Source organism: Suncus etruscus, chromosome 4 (genome assembly GCF_024139225.1).
Source record: "Suncus etruscus isolate mSunEtr1 chromosome 4, mSunEtr1.pri.cur, whole genome shotgun sequence".
Taxonomy (NCBI): Eukaryota; Metazoa; Chordata; class Mammalia; order Eulipotyphla; family Soricidae; genus Suncus; species Suncus etruscus.
Window position 1 is genome coordinate 49,884,647 of NC_064851.1, and position 4,791 is coordinate 49,889,437.

At 40.1% G+C, this 4,791-nt stretch overlaps 1 non-coding gene across 1 annotated transcript; it reads right to left on the reverse strand.

Moving 5' to 3' along the window:
• Positions 1-1,936: 1,936 nt before the first annotated feature.
• Positions 1,937-2,042, reverse strand: LOC126008345 (U6 spliceosomal RNA). Its single transcript, XR_007495680.1, has one exon. It is a non-coding gene; the product is annotated as a U6 spliceosomal RNA (small nuclear RNA).
• Positions 2,043-4,791: the final 2,749 nt, after the last annotated feature.

Consider the following 4,791-nt stretch of genomic DNA (forward strand, 5'->3'; position numbering starts at 1 on the left):
TTTTCTTGTAAAGTTCTGTCAGTGCCTTGTATATTTTGGAGATTAGCCCCTTATCTGATGGGTATTGGGTGAATAGTTTCTCCCACTCAGTGGGTGGCTCTTGTATCCTGGGCACTATTTCCTTTGAGGTGCAGAAGCTTCTCAGCTTAATATATTCCCATCTGTTAATCTCTGCTTTCACTTGCTTGGAGAGTGCAGTTTCCTCCTTGAAGATGCCTGTAATGTCCTGGAGTGTTTTGCCTATGTGCTGTTCTATATATCTTATGGTTTTGGGGCTGATATCGAGGTCTTTAATCCATTTGGATTTTACCTTTGTACATGATGTTAGCTGGGGGTCTAAGTTCAACTTTTTGCAAGTGGCTATCCAATTGTGCCAACACCACTTGTTGAAGAGGCTTTCCCTGCTCCATTTAGGATTTCCTGCTCCTTTATCAAAAATTAGGTGATTGTATGTCTGGGGAACATTTTCTGAGTATTCAAGCCTATTCCACTGATCTAAGGACCTGTCCTTATTCCAATACCATGCTGTTTTGATAACTATTGCTTTGTAGTACAGTTTAAAGTTGGGGAAAGTAATTCCTCCCATATTCTTTTTCCCAATGATTGCTTTAGCTATTCTAGGGTGTTTATTGTTCCAAATGAATTTCAAAAGTGCCTGATCCACTTCTTTGAAGAATGTCATGGGTATCTTTAGAGGGATGGCATTAAATCTGTATAATGCCTTGGGGAGTATTGCCATTTTGATGATGTTAATCCTGCCAATCCATGAGCAGGGTATGCGTTTCCATTTCCGTGTGTCCTCTCTTATTTCTTGGAGCAGAGTTTTATAGTTTTCCTTGTATAGGTCCTTCACATATTTAGTCAAGTTGATTCCAAGATATTTGAGTTTGTGTGGCATTATTGTGAATGGGGATGTTTTCTTAATGTCCATTTCATCCTTATTACTATTGGTGTATAGAAAGGCCATTGATTTTTGTGTGTTAATTTTGTAGCCTGCCACCTTGCTATATGAGTCTATTGTTTCTAGAAGCTTTTTGATAGAGTCTTTAGGGTTTTCTAAGTAGAGTATCATGTCATCTGCAAACAGTGAGAGCTTGACTTCTTCCTTTCCTATCTGGATTCCCTTGATATCCTTTTCTTGCCTAATCGCTATAGCAAGTACTTCCAGTGATATGTTGAATAGGAGTGGTGAGAGAGGACAGCCTTGTCTTGTGCCAGAATTTAGAGGGAAGGCTTTTAGTTTTTCTCCATTGAGGATAATATTTGCCACTGGCTTGTGGTAGATGGCCTTCACTATATTGAGAAAGGTTCCCTCCATTCCCATCTTGCTGAGAGTTTTGATCAAGAATGGGTGTTGGACCTTATCAAATGCTTTCTCTGCATCTATTGATATGATCATGTGGTTTTTATTTTTCTTGTTATTGATGTTGTGTTTTATGTTGATAGATTTATGGATGTTAAACCATCCTTGCATTCCTGGGATGAAACCTACTTGATCGTAGTGGATGATCTTCTTAACGAGGCATTGAATCCTATTTGCCAGGATTTTGTTGAGGATCTTTGCATCTGCATTCATCAGTGATATTGGTCTGTAATTTTCTTTTTTGGTAGCATCTCTGTCTGGTTTAGGTATCAAGGTGATGTTGGCTTCATAAAAGCTATTTGGAAGTGTTTCTGTTTGTTCAATTTCATGAAAGAGTCTTGCCAAGATTGGCAGTAGTTCCTCTTGGAAAGTTTGATAGAATTCATTAGTGAATCCATCTGGACCTGGGCTTTTGTTTTTCGGCAGACATTTGATTACTGTTTTAATTTCATCAATGGTGATGGGGGTGTTTAGATATGCTACATCCTCTTCCTTTAACCGTGGAAGATTATAAGAGTCCAAGAATTTATCCATTTCTTCCAGGTTCTCATTTTTAGTGGCGTAGAGTTTTTCAAAAATATGGAACGCTTCACGAATTTGGTGTCATCCTTGCGCAGGGGCCATGCTAATCTTCTCTGTATTGTTCCAATTTTAGTATATGTGCTGCCGAAGCAAGCACAAACTGGGTATTTTCAAAAGGTTTCCTCAGTGACCTCAGAGAAGCGGGAATTAGGACTATGTTGTACAGGATATGATGCATCCTCACAACCTCCCTAACATTCTCTCACTTTATCCACTAAAAAAATGTAGTTGAGTTTATTCCTGTCATTTTTAATCTCCAGGGATTTGGGCATGTTCATTCAATTTCTTGCCATCACATTCTCATTTTATGATCTCAGGCTTTCTGAGTGAGTTTAGAACTGAAACCCTGAAGTAAACTCTATTTAGAGCAGGTTCTATTCCCTAAACATGACCTCCATGGATATTGTGAATGCCACAGCTCAAGAGAGATCTTGATCCATCCAGACTTTTTGGCTTCTCCTGAAAGAAAGCATTTGATATTAGCAAGGCTTTGGGAGATGATGTTTAGTGCTCAGACTTGCCCTCTGTTTAGTTCAGGCTCTAGAGGTAAGATTGAGGCCAGCTGTGAAAATGACTCTAATCAAAATCTAAGCAAGATGGAACCCCTACACTTATCTCCAAAAACTCACACACTCACTTCTGTACCACATCCACCATGGGTTTGCTCCAGAATTTGAAGTTAGAAAGGCAAGTTAAGGGGCCGGAGAGATAGCATGGAGGTAAGGTGTTTGCCTTTCATGCAGAAGGATAGTGGTTCGAATCCCAGCATCCCATATGGTCCCCTGTGCCTGCCAGGGGTGATTTCTGAGCATAGTCAGGAGTAACCCCTGAGCGCTGCCGGATGTGACCCAAAAACCAAAAAAAAAAAAAAAAAAAAAAAAAAGGCAAGTTAAATTACATAAATGCCTATCCATTTCTCACCCAAAGATGAGCCCCATTTAGTTGATAGTCATTGGGGTTAATAATGTCACGTAAGTGTCCTTTTCCTGGTTAAGAAGAATATGCAGACCAGGGATGGGTTTCTTATTTCTCTTATATACCATATTTTTTTTTTTTGGTTTTTGGTTTTTGGGCCACACCCGTTTGACGCTCAGGGGTTACTCCTGGCTATGTGCTCAGAAATCGCCCCTGGCTTGGGGGGACCATATGGGACGCCGGGGGATCGAACCGCGGTCCTTCATTGGCTAGCGCTTGCAAGGCAGACACCTTACCTCCAGCGCCACCTACCCGGCCCCTCTTATATACCATTTTTAAATTGGTACAAAGGCAACAACAAACCAAAACCCCCCAAATATAACCACAATCCTCTTTCTCCACCATCGTATTTCCCACATTCCACCATGGATCCCCCCTCCTCTTTTTGCCTTTTTTCCTGCCCTCAATCTCACCATCATTCTTCTTCCCACCATTCTAATACACACTCTATTCCCTTGAACCACTGTCATTCTTTCATCTATCTTCCTTACCATCCCCCAAAAAGCCTGACTATCTTGTGTGTTCTGGTAGGTTATGAGCACACGCGCACACACACACACACACACACACACACACACACACACTTTTCAGCTACTTTGGACCTAAAACATAGATGGTACTGACTGCAAGTTATTTCTCACCCTCAGATATATTGCTGAGGAAGAGGAGGAGGCAAAGGGATACTTAATTCTGTAAACCCATAGATGAGTGTGACTATTCTGCATCTATCTCTGTCCCTCTGACTTAATTCACTCAGCATAATAGATTTTATGTACATCCATGTATAGGAAAATTTCATGACTTCATCTCTCCTGACGGCTGCATAATAGTCCATTGGGTATATGTACCACAGTTTCTTTAGCCAGTCATCTGTTGAAGGGCATCTTGGTTGTTTCCAGTCTGTCTATTGTAAATAGTGCAGCAATGAATATAGGTGTGGCAAGGGAATTTTTGTATTGTATTTTTGCGTTCCTAGGCTATGTCCCTAGGAGTGGTATAGCTGGGTCATATGGGAGTTCAATTTCCAGTTTTTGGAGGAATCTTCATATCGCTTTCCATAAAGGTTGGACTAGATGGCATTTCCACCAGCAGTGAATAAGAGTTCCTTTATCTCCACATCCCTGCCAGCACTGCTCATTCTCATTCTTTGTGATGTGCACCAATCTTTGTGGTGTGAGATGGTACCTCATAGTTGTTTTGAATTGCATCTCCCTGATGATTAGTTATGTGGAGCATTTTTTCATATGCCTTTTGACCATTTGTATTTCTTCTTTGACAAAATGTTCATTTCTTCTCCCCATTTTTTGATGGGATTAGATGTTTTTTTCTTGTAAAGTTCTATCAGTGCCTTGTATATTTTGGAAACATACCTCCATAAAATCAAGAGGATAGAAATTTTGCAGGCTACCTTTGCTGACCACAAGGCTCTGAAATTATATGTGAACTACAAAGGGACACAGAAGAAAAACTTTAACCCCTGGAAATTAAACAGCTTACTACTGAACAACCAGGGGGTTCAGGATGAAATCAAAGAGGAAATCAGAACTTTCCTGGAAATAAATGACAATGAAAATACAAACTATCAGAACCTATGGGATACAGCAAAAACAGTCCTGAGAGGAAAATTTAGAGCTTTGCAAGCACACATCAGAAAGGAAGAAGGGGCATACCTGAATAGCTTAATGATGCAGCTTAAAGAATTAGAAAATGATCAACAAAAGGAACCAAAAATAGGGAGACAGAAGGAAATAACAAAGCTTAGAGCAGTATTCAATGAAGTGGAAACCCAATAAAGATCAATGAGAGCAGAAGTTGGTTTTTTGAAAAAATAAGCAAGATCGATAGACCATTGGCAAAACTCACACTGAGAG